The 17,145-nt window shown below is 46.8% G+C and overlaps 1 protein-coding gene across 2 annotated transcripts in view; it reads left to right on the top strand.

Moving 5' to 3' along the window:
- The window catches only part of LOC140392656 (putative oxidoreductase YteT), a 378,465-nt gene that overhangs the window by 37,305 nt on the left and 324,015 nt on the right, over positions 1-17,145 (top strand). Inside the window, exon 4 of one of the 2 annotated variants that reach the window (XM_072478137.1) lies at positions 4,900-4,943. The exons of the other annotated variant lie outside the window; for it this stretch is intronic. The gene's annotated coding sequence lies outside the window, so the exon portion shown is untranslated. The remainder of the gene's footprint in view (positions 1-4,899; positions 4,944-17,145) is intronic. 2 annotated transcript variants of the gene reach the window in all.

Genomic DNA, 17,145 nt, shown 5'->3' with positions numbered 1-17,145 from the left:
ACTGTTCTGAGTTTTCTTGGCCCATCTGAGGACCATCTCTCTGTCCTTGTATCGGAGAAATCTCACAACTATTGCTCGAGGAGTTTCTCAGCCCTCGGTCTTCGCGCCATAACTCGATAGGCTCCCTCCACCTCCAGCGGACCCATCGGGGCCTCCGATCCCATTAACGAATGCAGCATCGTGCTCACATATGCCCCGACGTCCGCCCCCTCTGCACCTTCGGGAAGACCAAGAATCCTTAAGTTCTTCCTCCTCGCATTGTTCTCCAGCACCTCCAGCCTTTCCACACATCTTTTGTGTTGTGCCTCGTGGATCTCCGTTTTCACCACCAGGCCCTGTATGTCGTCCTCATTCTCAGCAGCCTTTGCCTTCATGACCCGAAGCTCCTGTTCCTGCGTCTTTTGCTCCTCCTTTAGCCCCTCAATCGCTTGTAATATCGGGGCCAACAGCTCCTTCTTCATCTCCTTTTTGAGTTCATCTACGCAACGCCGCAGGAACTCTTGTTGGTCAGGGCCCCATATTAAACTGCCTCCTTCCGACGCCATCTTGCTTTGTGCCTGCCTTCCTGGCCGCTGCTCTTGAGGATCCACCGCAATCCGGCTACTTTCTTCTCTTTTTTCCATCCGTGTCCGGGGGGGATTCCCTTCTGGATTACCGCACAGTGTTATTTGCCGTTAAAATTGCCGATGGGGCTCCTATTAAGAGCCCAAAAGTCCGTTCCACCGGGAGCTGCCGAAACGTGCGACTTAGCTGGTCATCGCCGCACCCGGAAGTCGAGACACGCCATTTACTGCGCCACCTTGCTGCCCTTGCCTTGATTTTAAACTTGAAACTTGAATATTTTAATACACAGATATGAGAAAATATTCAAGAATTGAGTAATTTCACACACAGCTGCAAATTGTCTATGTAATACATCAGCAGTGTACACCTGTGCTGATGAATTAGGAATTGAAAAGCTTTAATATTTTGGCAAGAAGCGTCTTACTGAACCAATGCTTGGAATCTAGACCCATGGAATCATCAACAGCTCACAAAAATCCATTGCAAGTGCCTACCTATACCGAGGTCCACTTCCCAGTCTGCTATTTTTGCCTCAGCTATGGATTTGGGGAGCATTTCTTGGATTGTGGGTTTACGATTTTTTAAAATTAAGAGGCAATTTAGCGTGGCCAATCCAGCAGTGGTTAGCACTGCTGCCTCACAACGCCGAGGTCCCAGGTTCAATCCCAGCTCTGGGTCACTGTCCGTGTGGAGTTTGTACATTCTCCCTGTGTTTGCAAAGATGTGCAGGGTAGGTGGATTGGCCACTCTAAATTGCCCCTTAATTGGAAAATATGAATTTGGTACTCTAAACTTATTTTTAAAAATGATAATCTCTAAAGCCAAAAAGCTGTAATCACTGTCCAGGCTAAACATGAAAGGTGGTCTTTTGGGCAGGGTAATGGAGCAAGCTGACCCCTTGGAACCATACACTAATAAGAGACAGTCCTTCAAGATAGGAAGAAATGAACATTATGGGGAAAGTAACTTATGGTGGGTGTTCTGCTTACTTTTGCCACTTAATTAAATTTTGTTGGAAGGAATTCCATTTTGAATTATTACCGTCCTGATGAAATACGCTAAAAATAATTTCAATTTTTATTAAAAGTAGGTTCACCTAATTACCTTGTCCAGTGTGAGACAGATGTCGGGTATTATCTAGAATAATTGCGTTACTTTTTGCATTGGAAACCCAAGACAATTAAATCCTCTGACCAATTTAGGTTTAAATTGAATCTTGTTCCTTTTGTATCTCTTAATCCTCTGGTTGCTGTAAACTCTCTGGCATAGCTTTGGTGGCCTATATAGCCTAGATTTTAAAAGTAGCTACATTTAAACAAGTATCAATTTGTTTGTTTTTAACACCCCTACTCTGATTAAAAAGTCTGTAATTTTAAGTACCCTCAGTGGAACTTCATGAATAGCCAAAGTAATGGCGGGTGCAGATTATTGTTTGAAATGTAGGGCAGTGCTAACTCAAGCGATGTTAAGGATGCCTGTACATTTGTAACAATCCTGTACATATATAAATGTGTTATATGTATAGGTCGTTTGGAGTAAGATTTTAGTTTAATGGCTGATTTTTCCCATACTCTATGACCAATAATTTTGTCCTACGTCTGCTATTTGTAAATGAAAATTTTGATTTCAATATTTTCTGGGTGAACACAGTCAATTTCCTCTGTGACCTTGGTTTCAATCCAGATCAGACAAATAGGATGAACAAAAATCTGCCAGCCATTCTGAATGATGGGTTTCACCATTCACAATTCCCAAGTTTAAAAAAAATAAATTTAGAGAACCCAATTTTTTTTTTTCCCAATTAAGGGGCAAATTAGCATGGCCAATCCACCTAACCTGCACATCTTTTTGGGTTGTGGGAGTGAAACCCACGCAGACATGGGGAGAATGTGTAAACTCCACATGGACAGTGATCCAGGGCCGGGATTGAACCTAGGTCCTCAGCGCCGCAGTCCCAGTGCTAACCACTGCTCCACCGTGCTGCCCTTGACAATTCCCAAGTTGACAGATCCAATTCCATGAGGGTGCAAATGTGATTGGGCAATGGAATGTCACAGGTAGGCACAATAGGTCAGTGTTTTTTCTACCAAGATTTATGGTGAAATATGATGACACAGTACACTAGTTCACAGTACCCCAAGTACTGGAATCAAAGTTTAATTAATTCTTCCTGTTTTTCTACCTCATTGAACTGATCTTTGCAGGTTAGAAGGGAGGCAGTATATCAGAGGCAATGTGGGTGACTGTGTGATGAATTGAAAAAGAAAAGTTGCAAATGCTGACGATTTGAAATAAAAGATAGAAAATGCTAGAAATGTACAGCAGGTCAGTCAGCATCTGTAGAGAGAAAAGATAAGTTATGGCATCAGAATGAAATGCATTGACAGTCACTGTATGGCGTAAATGAAGTGTGGTTATTAAACATGACATGGGTGGGAGTGAGGAGACAAAGATAAATTCTAATAAAAAAGAAAATACTTGCATTTATACAGAACCTTTCACTCTTCCCACTCCTACTTCATCTCACCCGACCAGTATATCCTCCTATTCCTTTCTCCTGCATGTTTTCAGCCAGCTGCCCCTTGAATGTATATACACTATTGAACTCAAGGACTCCCTGTGGTAAAATATTCCACATTCTCTGGGTGAAGAGACCCTGAATTCCCTATTGGATTTATAAATTACTATCTTATACTTATAATCCCTAGTTTTGGTGACTCCTGCAAAATCAAAAACACAATTCTTAATTTGGAGATGACACTAAATTGGAGGAGATGGTCAATATTGAGGAGAATAGCAATAAATATTGGATCTTGGAGTATAATTACACCAATCACTGAAAGCTGAGCCACAGGTTAGCAAGACCATAAAAATGGGCGGCACAGCGGCTAGCACTGCTGTATCATGGTGCCGAGGACCTGGGTTCGATTCCGGCCCCGTGTCACTGTCCGTGTGGAGTTTGCACAGTTTCCCTGTGTCTGCATGGGTCTCACTCCCACAACCCAAAAATGTGTAGGGTAGGTGGATTGGCACGCTAAATTGCCCATTAATTGGAAAAAAAGAATTGTGTATTCTAAATTTATTTTTGAAAAAGAAAACAAAAGCAAGGGCATAAAAAAGCAAATCAAGCACTAGGCTTTATACTGAAAGGGATATAAAGGAAAAGTTAGGAAGTTATGCTAAACTTGTGTCAAAGCTTAGATAGACTACATGTAATGTACTGTGTGCAGTTCTGCTTGCCATATTATTAAAAGATAGAGATTCACTGGAAAAGGTGTCGACAAGATTTACAAGGATGATGCCAGAAAGATTTGGGTATATGTATCAGGAAAATGGACAGGCTGGGTCGCTGTCCTCTTGAAAAAAGGCTATGGGGTGACCTAGCAGCGATCTTTAAAATGATGAAAGGTTTTGACAGATGGAATCAAGAGAGAATGTTTGTACTTGTGGGGAGGAACATAACCAGGGATGACAATGTAAGATAGTCACCAAGAAATCCAATAGGGAATTCAGAATAAATCTCTTTAGCCAAAGAGTGGTGAGATTGTGGAACTTGTGACCACAGGGAATGATTAAAGTAAACAGTATAGATGCATTTCAGGGAAAACTAGACAAGCAGATGAGGGGATAGAGTTATGGTAAGAAATTTAGAAGAGGAAAAATGAGAGGAAACTTGTGGAGCATAAATACCGGCATGGACCGGTTGGGCTAAATGGCCTATTTCTGTGCCATATATCTGATATTGCTGAATTTGCTCCACAGTGTAAATGGGGTAATTCAGTAGCAAAGGGGGATATTTTGGAACTACTTTAATTGGAAATCAATATAAATAGGATATCAGTTATTTTAATGAAAAGGGGATAGATGGCTCATTGTCACTTTTTATTTGAAAGAAATAGTTCTGAGTGGAAGTTAAACAAACAGGGCTTTTGAATTTTTCCATCTCCTGCTCCACAGTAGGTAGTGTAATTGCAGCTTCTTGCTTGTATTGCTGCACAAGTGCTGGTACTGTGTTAGTAGGTGTAGAATAAATGCAGCATTTTATGGTTGGCCTATGCTTTAGGTCAAAACTGATCCTTTATCTGATTTGAGACAGAATAAACAGAGGAGGGCAGGAGTGTTCACATTGTGTATTTGAACTGTTTAACATGCAATTTGAGCATTCAACTCTAGGTGCAGCACTGTACTAAGATACAAATTATACCAGATATAAAGTTTTCTAAATAAAATTTAATCTGTTCTCTTTGTGTGCTAACTAGTTGTCCATTACAGCTTTGTAACAACAAATTTAAAAAAACTTTAATCCAAATTTCCTTTCCCTCCCCTCTCTTGAAGGTGATAAATTATGCTAGGCTACAATTCTGAGGACAGCAGGACAGGTGGGTATGTTACACAGGCCAGCCATCCGAGGTCCGTACACTGAACGGAAAAGTCCACCCTATAAGGTGCCAGGATTCGCTGAGAGTAACCTATAATAGTTTCAGCCAGGAATTGCTGGAAGTTTGGGTAGTCAGTACTGCAACTGGGAAGAAGTTTTTGAAGTAATATTTGGAACCTTGAGCTGGGACTTGATATGAACTGCCTATGGAAGCGAGAGACCACCAGGAAAATTTGATGCCTCCTGTTGCAATCCCCATCTCCCCCCATCTGACTCAAGGAAAGCTTCTCCGGTAGCAGGTATGGTACCATCACATATGGAATCTCCAGCACAATAAATCATAAAGTAGACGATATCACAAAGGAGGAGGAGAAGCAGAAATGGAGAGTTAACAGCACTTAAGGATGCAGCCATATCCTCAAGCACCGTAGAATATGCAGGCAACAAAGGCCCTTTGATGACCTCTGTGTGGACATATCTTTTTATTAAAACAGTAAAATATATACAAGGCCAAACGGTACAAACACTAATTTTCTGTTGGAGAAACTGGGTACCCTCCCCTCAGTACCAACGTACGGGGAGGGGGGGAGGGGGTAGAATACTCTGATTAGTAAAGCAGTTCACAACACAGTTGTAGAAAAAACAAATGGTACAAGCACTAAGCTTTGCGCTGGAGAGACCAGATGCCAACTGCCTCTGCACCAACAGAAGAAAAAGGAGGGGGGGGGGGAGAAGGTGACCTGTGCATCAGAAAGATGTGCTTTATCAAACAGGCAATAGGGGGCTATGCCAGTTCCTTCACAGTAGAGTGTATCCAAGGATCATTTGTCTGCGCAGCTGTCTGTGGTTAAGAAGTTGATTGCTCATTGGAGCCTGTTCCACCCAGTACAATTCAGCTTCTTAGGTTCTTAGCGGGTTATAGTTTGGAAGACCCTCTGTCCCAACCGCTGTCTTCGGGCATCTCTGCCACCATCCCAGACCTGATCAGGAGTTGTATTCGAGGCCTTCCAGTGACCAGGAGGCGGGGGCAGAGAAGGCATCTGCACACCGCCTCCCGTTGGCACGGGGCCCCGGGAGGAACCTGAGGAGATCCCATCTGTCGATAATCCCGGTGGCGGGATGAAGGCAGCCCCTGAGTTGGTTGGTGGGCCCGTGTCGCCCGCCGCACTCAGGTACAGGATTCAGGCCCGAAGGGCGACTGTTCGAAAGCTGTCAGCCGCCCATTGTCGGGAGCGCAGGGTGCACGAGACGCTCTGTAGCGGGGTGCGGGGCTCACTCGTGCCTGACACTGTGTCGCCCCTCACCCCCTCTGGGGGACTCCCGGAATCTGGCACATCATAATTGAAGATTCTTTTGTTTTTCTGCCTCCGTAGATAGTTCAGACAGTGCCCTATTAGCCCCCCCCCTCTCCACCAACACTCCCGACTCCCTCCCTCCCCACCATCCCCCTTCCTTTCCCTTCTGTTGGTACAGGGGCGAGGGTATCTGGTCTCTTCAGCGCAAAGTTTAGTGCTTGTACCATTTGTTTTTGTAGAAATGTTGTGAACTGTTTTAATAATCAGAGTATCCACCCCCCCCCCCCCCCCCTCACTGTACGTTGGTACTGAGGGGAGGGTATCCTTTTTCTCCAACACAAAATTAGTGTTTGTACCGTTTGGCGTTGTATATATTTTTTTACTGTTTTGATAAAAAGATATGGCCAGCAGCTGCCGCTGTCCCCCGAGCAGGGTGCTTTGGGGTCGGATGGGACCCAAGAGGGCCTGTTCCACCCAGTACAATTTAGCACCTCAGACTTGTTCAGTTTCTCAGGGGAGGGGGTCAGCGATAACCCCCTGCTTCTTATGTTCTTAGCGGGTTATAGTCTGGAAGACCCTCTGCTACCGTTGTCTTCGGGCACCTCTGCCACCATCCCGGATCTGTTTCTGGAGTTATTTTCAGGGCCTTCCGGTGACCAGGGGGTGGGGGCAGAGCAGGCATCTGCTCCACTGCCTCCTACTGGCCCGGGACCTCGGGAGGAGCCTGAGGAGATCCCGCCTGTCGATGATCCCTGTGGCGGGATCAAGGCAGGCCCTGAGTGCTGCGGGCGACCGAGCCCGGAGGGCGACTGTCCGAAGGCTGTCAGCTGCCCAGTGTCGGGAGCGGAGGGTGCACATGAGGCTATCTGCAGTGGTGCACATGAGGCTATCTGCAATGTCACATCAGGCATCCCTTCCATGGTCGTAAACATCTAATTTCCAGCAGATAATGTTGGTAAAGAGTTTTATGGGCTCCCACAACCCATACAAAAATGGTGGGCCGCCAACACACACCTGACAGGTTTTCTGCTGGATGTCAACTGAGAATTCATAGCTAAAACTCTGAAGTGAGCGACTCCGATGGGATTGCTCCCACTAAACCGAAGGCTTGGTCCATTCATCAGGTGATTGGGAAGTTTGGCAACATAGCAAGGCAGTAGTGAAACAGATCCATCTAGTTTTTACCAGTTTTGGGGATCTGGGGGAAATAGATAGAATCCTTGTAGCTTTTACTGTCAACCTCCTCAACATTTTCACTCCATACTTCCTATATTTCCAGATTGTGACGACACATAAAGGATCCCACATATCAACATAAAATATGTTGGAAGTTGCCACCATGCATTAGAATTCAGTCTTGTGCACTTTAAAGAAGAAAATCCTACTAATGAATGACTTGAGTCACAAGGTTTATCCCTAAGTTGGGGGTGACTATATGTCCATTTTTTAAAGAGGCAGTCCCATATTTAAGCCCAATCATGGGAATCTCGACTTTTCCTTAAAAAGTAGCAAATTGCCCTATGTTTTCTACCTCTTGATGTCTATTGCATTTCGTAACACCCCCTTAAAAAAAAAAAATTTAGAGTACCCAATTCATTTTCCCCAATAAAGGGGCAATTTAGCATGGCCAGTTCACCTACCCTGCACATCTTTGGGTTGTGGGGGGCAAAACCCACGCAGACATGGGGAGAATGTGCAAACTCCACACGGAAAGTGACCCAGAGCCGGGATCAAACCAGAGACCTTGGCGCCGTGATGCAGCAGTGCTAACCACTGTGCCACTGTGCTGCCCTCCTGAAACAAAACTAAGGATACACAAGGGGTAATGTTATATTGTTGTATTATACCAAAATGAATAAAAAGTCTGTGTGAAAGATACGCTATCTGTGACTAAATAAGAAAGTTAAGGATGGTATTAAACTGAAAGAAAAAGGTGTACAATGATGTGACGATTAGTGGTAGGCCAGAGGAACAGGAAAGGATGACTTAAGAGATAAATTAGAATGTGAGCGTAAACTAGGAACAAATATAAAATCAAAGAGTAAGAGCTTGTCGATGTATTTAAAAAGGAAGAGTGTAGCCTGTCTAAACTAAAATCTTCTGCACTTCCGGTGTCCGTATCCCTCTATTCTCATCCTATTCATGTATTTGTCAAGATGGCCCTTCAACATCCCTGCTTCCACCGCCTCCTCCGGCAGCGAGTTCCAGGCACCCACTCCCCTCTGTGTAAAACACTTGCCTCGTACATCTCCTCTAAACCTTGCCCCTCACACCTTAAACCTATGCCCCCGAGTAATTGACTTCTCTATCCTGGGAAAAAGCCTCTGACTATCCACTCTGTCTATGCCCCTCATAATTTTGTAGACTTCTATCAGGTCGCCCCATAACCTCCGTCGTTCCAGTGAGAACAAACCGAGTTTATTCAACCTCTCCTCGTAGCTAATGCCCTCCATACCAGGCAACATCCTGGTAAATCTCTTCTGCACCCTCTCTAAAGCCTCCACATACTTCTGGTAGTGTGGCGACCAGAATTGAACACTATACTCCAAGTGTGGCCTAACTAAGGTCCTATACAGCTGCAACATAACTTGCCAATTTTTATACTCAATGCCCCAGTCAATGGAGGCAAGCATGCCATATGCCTTCTTGACTACCTTCTCCACCTGTGTTGCCCCTTTCAGTGACCTGTGGACCTGTACACCTAGATCTCTCTGACTGTCAATACTCTTGAGGGTTCTACCATTCACTGTATATTCCCTACCTGCATTAGACCTTCCAAAATGCATTACCTCACATTTGTCCAGATTAAACTCCATCTGCCATCTCTCCGCCCAAGTCTCCAAACAATCTAAATCCTGCTGTATTCTCTGACAGTCCTCATCGCTATCCGCAATTCCACTAACCTTGGTGTCGTCTGCAAACTTACTAATCAGACCAGTTACATTTTCCTCCAAATCATTTATATATACTACGAACAGCAAAGGTCCCAGCACTGATCCCTGCGGAACAGCCCTCCAATCAGAAAAGCACTCTTCCATTGTTACTCTCTGCCCTCTGTGACCTAGCCAGTTCTGTATTCATTTTGCTAGCTCACCCCTGATCCCGTGTGACTTCACCTTTTGTACCAGTCTGCCATGAGGGACCTTGTCAAAGGCCTTACTGAAGTCCATATAGACAACATCCACTGCTGATTTGACAGATCGGGAAAGGTTCTGCAATACAGCTTGCGATGCCTGCATTGTTGTAACCAACTGTGTCTGCATGACTGACATCTAAAAAGGTATGGAAATGGGCATTTTTCAGAAAGTGGCCATAGCCGTTTTGGAGGAAGAACTAAATTGAGAGCAGCAGGATAACTATTCAAAGCCCACTCAGCAACTATGCAAAGGCATCTGTCACACTTGATCATGAGCGAGATTGGTGGATTTTTGTTATGCAAGAGTATCAAGGAGGTGTTCAGTCATGATCTAATTGGTTGGTGGAGCAGGCTGTCGGGGGAAGGGGGGGATGCTTACACTGTGCTGGATTGCCTCCTCCTGTTCCTGTCTAATCTGCACTGTAAATTCTATGAATCTGTGACAGCCTACCTTTGTTACCATTGTCGGAATTGTTCCTCTTCCATCTTCAAATAGAGTACAATCCCTTTTAGTATCAATCCTAGAAAATGTACTGTTTGCCACTGTATAACTATACCTGTCTGATTTGGGGGGAGGGAGGGAATGTATTGCAGGGCTAGGTTGAGAGGAGAGCAAAAAGGATTGGACACTGAGGACCCTGACTGCAATCAACACACCCTGACTAATTATTCTTTTTCCTTTCCCTCCCCCACCTCCAATCTTACCCACCTCAGCCTCCTATCTGCCCCCTATCTCTCACCTACTGAGTTATGATGGAGTTTCTTTATACTCCCCTGGAACTACCCCCTTGCACGACTGTCCTTATGCACGTCTTATAACCTTCTGCGGATCACCAGATCTGCCCTCATTTATATCTGAATGTCTTGTCACATGACCACGGTCTCCAGACCGCATGGTGGATCTGTACCGCCACCTGCTGGTGGGAGGTCGCACCACCAACTATCTACAATATTGTTTACAGGCATATCACCACAACACCCTTTCTCAGGAAACATTAATGTTTATTTACAAACATGATTACTATTTTTAACTTAAATATTTATTATATGTTTAAACAATGTGAATAAGATCATGATATGCCCCGTCAGTGTCCGTCCCTTTCACACAGATCTCCCTCATGGGATGACCCCTGTGATCATTTGGGCTGTTGCCAGCCTTTTCGAAGACTGGTTTACGTGCCGGCCTCTTGCTTCGTATCCTCTTCACTCTGTGCCTTTGGAAGGCAGGCATCTGTGATAGCCCTGCGTGTGTCACCAGCTTCTTTCTTTTTCATTTCTTGCCACAACATTTGTTTGCTGCTTCTCTGTGCATTTTCTGTCTCTGGCTTGTCAGTCATGACCTCACCTTTTTTACTTTTGTCAGTGGGATGAGCAAGCGCTCCCAGTCTTCTCCTCTTCTTCTTTCATTTTGTGCTTATGTTGAGGCTTGGCAGCCCCGAGTAACGTGCTGGTCTGCACCCTGTGCTCGGAGGTCGGCGGATTCTCAGGTAGATCCCGAGGCGGCGACGCATCATCACTGGGTTGTGGGACCCCCGTCCACTTCTGCAGCCTCAACTGGATGTTGGAATGCCTCGCTTTCTGGTGCCAGGGTGGAGGTTAGATCTATGACAACAAGTGTTGCCCCTTCTTGGCTCTCTGGAGTAACGCTCACTGGCTTATCACTGGAAATAACAATACTGACACTCTCTAGTCCTGACGCTCCAGGCATCATGGTCTTGTTCGAGAATATGTGATTGATCCCTTGAGCTGCATAGCGAGATAGTCATCAGCTCCAGCTCCTCCGCTGTTTCACTCTTGGAGTTGTCAATCTCTTCAGCATCAGAGTTGCTATCATCATCTTCATCATCAATGTCTTCCTACTCATCCTCAGTATCCTCAAGGATCAGGGAGTCGCCTACCGGAATCATTTCAGAGGCCTGAAATGATCCACCAAGTACTTCTGGAGCATGCTTCTCTAAGATTGGCATGATGTCGTCTGTTTCTAGCTTGTTCAGTGGCTGGTCCTCAGAGGTATCAGCAACTGCAATCTCAGTTTTTATTTTGGAGTGCGCCCTCTCAGAGCTCCCACCCTTCAGCGTCCAGTGCGGTCTGGGTGTCCCCCGTGACCACTTTGTTATTCCTTCCAAACCACAAGAGTAGTGCTTCTTGGGACTTTTCTTTAAGCCTGTCCTTACTCCTGCGAAAGAGATCTACGAGCAGTTCACACTGCTCTTCATTTGTCTTGCCTTCTACGCCATTACTTTTCACATCATCTTCAAAATCATATATATCTTCATAGTACTCATCGTCGGATTCAGCATCGTGAATCATAGAATCATAGAATTTACTGTGCAGAAGGAGGCCATTTGGCCCATCGAGTCTGCACCGGCTCTTGGAAAGAGCACCCTACCCAAGGTCCACACCTCCACCCTATCCCCATAACCCAGTAACCCCACCCAACACTAAGTGCAATTTTGGACACTATGGGCAATTTAGCATGGCCAATCCACCTAACCCGCATGTCTTTGGACTGTGGGAGGAAACCGGAGCACCCGGAGGAAACCCACGCACACACGGGGAGGATGTGCAGACTCCGCACAGACAGTGACCCAAGCCGGAATCGAACCTGGGACCCTGGAGCTGTGAAGCATTTGTGCTATCCACAATGCTACCGTTCTGCCCTAATTTCGTCTGCAATAATTTCTCCTGCACAATACAACATTGCACACGGAATTGTGTTCACACAGGAGGCCTCCAAGTTCAAAGTCAGCATTGAGTTTGGCTGCCGAACCTTTGCTTAACATTCCTCACTGTGGAACTTCAGGAGGATTGAAGAGATTAAAGAACAATTCATTTGGTACAGTTTGAAACTGTTTTGCAAGTGCTTCATGCTTCGGTTTAGTTTTAATTGTTTTCAACGTGACATTTTTGCCCTCCCTCCAGTTGATCTTACAGCATGTTCACCCCATGATTTCTGGTTCATCAAAGAATGATTCAAGCTCGCCAGGCTGCGAATCCATCTGATATACTTTCGTGATCACCTCATTACTCATTGGGTTCGAACTTAAACTCCAGAGTGATGCTCCTCAGCTTCTCATGCTCTGAACATTTAACATTCACATCTCGGGGTAGCATGTGATGCAGTGGTTAGCACTGGACATGCGGCGCTGAGGACCCGGGTTCGAATCCCGGCCCTGAGTCACTGTCTGTGTGGAGTTTGCACATTCTCCCCATGTCATCGTGGGTTTCACCCCCACAACCCATAGATGTGCAGGTTAGGTGGAGTGGTCACGCTAAATTGGAAAACAAAATAATTGGGTACTCTAGAACATAGAACAATACAGCACAGTACAGGCCCTTCAGCCCACGACGTTGTGCCAACCATTTATCCTAATCTAAGATCAACCTAACCTACACCCCTTCAATTTACTGCTGTCCATGTGACATTTTCAACCATATCAATTTCGAACTCTTCTAGTGACAGATTGTCCCGCTCTGTCATCATGGCCTGGATAGCATCTACCTCCTTGGTTAAAAAAACATTCACATCTTGTGGATGCTTTAATATGGGCTTGTCTTGCTCCTGCATCATGGCATTAAGCAGATGCACGTTCTTGAAAGACTGTTAACCAGAATTGCGGAATGCTCGCTGGATCTTCCGTCTCTTTTTTGATTTGCCATCCTCCGCCTGGATTTCTTCTGAATCCTCATCAAACGTGCACACCATGATATCTTGTAGGGATCTGTAGTATTCAGCTGGCCACCCGTTCATGTCTACATTATAAAACAGTAACATGTACCTCATGTCGTCCACGGAGAGCTCAAATTCATATTCACCAAAAGTTACCATCTTTTTTGTACCGTCATATACCGGCAGTCCTGGCCGATTAGCGACTTTCAGCTGCACGTTCAGCTTGTGCAAAGCAGACCAACTGAGGATGTTGGCCCTCGTTTTAATGTCAAAGTCGCATCGTAAGGAGTTATTTATGAACACCATCGATTTCCATCTGGTTTTAATGGTTTCCGGGGAGTTCTTACTAGCTTTGTTCTTTTTTGAAATTGTGTCTTCATCTTTTTTGTTCGGACTCTTCTGTCCTTGGTTGCAATGAGATTGATGAAGAACTGTTCGTCCGGATGTATCTCCTCAACCACATTTTCTGATCTATTATGGTCCATTGTAGGATGCGCAAAACACTTTCACAAAATGCCCAAAACGGCCGCGCCTGGAACAGACTTTTTCAAAGGCTGGACATTGCCGTGGGCCATGTTGAATGCCACACGTTTCGCACAAGATGGCAGTTCCTGTCGGCCGCTTAAAATAGCTGCCCACACTGACCACGGTTCTTCATGACGTGCGTCACAGCACTAATGGCGCTGGCGTCCTCCTCTGAGTTGATGCCAAAGTTTTTTGAGCAGAGTGTGCTGATTTGCTGTGCAGCTACGTCGCTCGTCTGGCAAACCTTTATTGCTTGTTCCAGTACCAAATCTTCTTCTCGCAGCAACCTCTCATGGAGCTTATCATTTGATGCATCAAAGACAATTTGGTCATGGATTAGAGAAGTTTTCATGCTACTGAAATTGCATGACTGGGCCTTTAGCCTCAAGTCAGTGACAAAATTGTCGAACGATTCAAGGTTTCTGGGTACGTGGCGGACCCGGTGGGAGGAATGCTGGAGGTAATGAGGATTCTTAGGGAATTTGGGGATTTTTTGGGGTACAAGCTCAACATGGGGAAGAGCGAGCTGTTCGTAGTTCATCCAGGGGACCAGGAGAGGGGGATTGGCGAGCTCCCACTAAAAAAGGCGGAGAGGAGCTTCAGGTATCTGGGAGTCTAGGTGGCCAGGAGCTGGGGAGCCCTGCATAGGCTTAATTTTACAAGGCTGGAGGAGCAAATGGAGGAGGAGTTCAAGAGGTGGGACGCGTTGCCACTTTCCTTGGCGGGTAGGGTACAGTCAATCAAAATGACGGTGCTCCCAAGGTTTTTGCTCCTGTTCCAGTGCCTCCCCGTGTTTATCCCGAAGGCGTTTTTCAGGCGGGTTAACAGGAGTATAATGGGGTTTGTGTGGGCGCGAGGGACTCCGAGGGTGAGAAGGGTGTTCCTGGAGCGGAGTAGAGATGGGGGGGACTGGCGCTGCCCAACCTCTGTGGATACTACTGGGCCGCCAATGCGACGATGGTGCGCAAGTGGGTGATGGAGGGGGAGGGGGCTGCATGGAAGAGGCTGGAGACGGCGTCTTGTGTGGATACGAATCTGGGGGCGCTGGCAACGGCGCAGCAGGCGCTCCCTCCAAGGAGGTATACCACGAGCCCGGTGGTGGTGGCTGCCCTCAAAATTTGGGGGCAGCGGCGGCGGCACAGGGGGGAAGTGGGGGCCTCGGCGGGGACCCCATTATGGGGGAACCACTGGTTCGCCCCAGGAAGCACAGGTGGAGGATTTGCGGGGTGGCACTGGGCAGGGATACGAAAGTTGGGGGACCTGTTTGTGGACGGGAGGTTCGCGAGCCTGGGTGAGCTGGAGGAGAGGTACGGGCTCCCCCCGGGGAACACCTTCAGGTACTTACAGGTCAGGGCGTTTCCCAGACGGCAGGTGGTGGAATTCCCGCGGCTACGGCCACACACAGTACAGGACAGGGTGCTCTCGGGGTTGGGTGGGAGTGGGGAAGATCTCGGAAACTTACCAGGTGATGCAGGAGGAGGTGGAGGCCTCGGTGGTGGAGGTAAAAGGTAAGTGGGAGGAGGAGTTGGGAGAGGAAATTGAGGAAGTGACGTGGGCAGATGCCCTGGGGAGGGTGAACTCTTCCTCATCGTGCGCGAGGCTCAGCCTCATACAGTGTTAATGTTAATTTATTATCTATGTACGTGTACGGTGGGGAGGGGGTATGGAGGGTTGTTTTTCTGGACTGTGTTTTGTACTTAACCCTGTTGGGTTCCTTTTTTATTTTGTTATTGATATTTTATGAAAACCTTTAATAAAAATTATATATTTTTTTTAATCAAAAAGGGCGACAGTACAAGGTACAGTGACTGAGGGGAGCTCAGTGAATAGGCCCAGTAATACTAAAAGGAATAAAACAGGAAGTAAAAATATAAATAGTAAGCGACGCGGCAGGTTGTTACATGAAGATATGGGTTCAATGACCAGGAAAATTAGAAAAGTTAAGAGGAAATATAACTTAGGAGAGGTTACTGATCGAGGTGTTAAGATTCAAAACAGAGGTATAAAAGCCAGCATAAGTGTACTTTACCTGAATGCTCGTAGTATTCGGAATAAGTTGATGGCGCAAATCATCGTGAATGACTATGATTCAGTGGCCATTACTGAAACATGGTTAAAGGATGGTCACGACTGGGAGTTAAATATCCAAGGGTATCAAACTATTCGGAAGGACAGAGTGGATGGTAAGGGAGGTGGTGTAGCTCTGTTATTTGAGGATGACATCTGGGCTCCCGAGGTTCTTATTTGTGTTTCAATGTCTCCCTAGATTGATCACTAAGGCCTTTTTCAAGAAAATAGATAGGAGCATCATGAGCTTTGTGTGGGCAGGGAAGGCCCTGAGGGTAAGGAGGGGGTTCCTGCAACGTAGCAGGGACAGAGGGGGACTGGCGTTGCCGAATTTGGGCGACTATTACTGGGCCGCCAATGTGGCGATGATCCGTAAGTGGATGATAGAGGGAGAGGGGGCGGCGTGGAAAAGGCTGGAGATGGCGTCCTGTAAAGGAACAAGCTTAAAAGCGCTGGTGACGGCGCCACTACCACTCTCTCCGAAAAGGTTTACCACGTACCCAGTGGTGGCGGCAACACTAAGTATCTGGGGGCAATGGAGGCGACAGAGGGGTGTGTTGGGAGCCTCGGTGTGGTCCCCGATCAGGAACAACCATAGGTTTGCCCCAGGGAGGTTGGATGGAGGGTTCCAGAGCTGGCACCGGGCAGGAATTAGGAGAGTGGGAGACTTATTTATACATGGGACGTTTGCGAGCTTGGGAGCGCTAGAGGAAAAGTACGAGCTGCCTCCGGGGAACATCTTTAGATCTTTAGGTATATGCAGGTGAGGGCGTTTACGAGACAGCAGGTGAGGGAATTTCCGCTGCTCCCGACACAGGGGATCCAGGATAGAGTGCTTTCGGGGGTGTGGGTCGGGGAGGGCAAAGTGTCTGAAATATACCGGGAGATGAGAGAAGAGGGGGAGGAGCTGGTAGAAGAGCTGAAAGGAAAATGGGAAGAAGAGCTCGGGGAGGAGATTGAGGAGGGTTTGTGGGCTGATGCCCTAAGTAGGGTAAATTCCTCTTCCTCGTGTGCCAGGCTTAGCCTGATCCAATTTAAGGTGCTACATAGAGCACACATAACGGGAGCGAGGTTGAACAGGTTCTTCGGAGTGGAGGACAGGTGCGGGAGGTGCAGGGGAAGCCCGGCGAACCACACACATATGTTTTGGTCGTGTCCGGCACTGGAGGGGAGTGGCGGGAGTGATCTCGAAGGTGGTGAAGGTCCGGGTCAAGCCAAGCTGGGGGTTAGCTATATTTGGGGTAGCGGATGAGCCGGGAGTGCAGGAGGCGAAAGAGGCCGATATTGTGGCCTTTGCGTCCCTAGTAGCCCGGCGTAGGATTTTACTCATGTGGAAGGAAGCGAAACCCCCCCGGCGTGGAGGCCTGGATAAACGATATGGCAGGGTTCATAAAACTGGAGCGGATGAAGTTTGCGCTGAGAGGATCGGCTCAGGGGTTCACCAGGCGGTGGCAGCCGTTCCTCGACTATCTAGCGGAACGTTAGGGGGAAAATAGATAGCCAGCAGCAG

Source organism: Scyliorhinus torazame, chromosome 16 (genome assembly GCF_047496885.1).
Source record: "Scyliorhinus torazame isolate Kashiwa2021f chromosome 16, sScyTor2.1, whole genome shotgun sequence".
Classification (NCBI taxonomy): domain Eukaryota; kingdom Metazoa; phylum Chordata; class Chondrichthyes; order Carcharhiniformes; family Scyliorhinidae; genus Scyliorhinus; species Scyliorhinus torazame.
The sequence above is the reverse complement of the archived record's forward strand: the minus strand, read 5'-3'. Positions and strand labels throughout refer to the sequence as shown.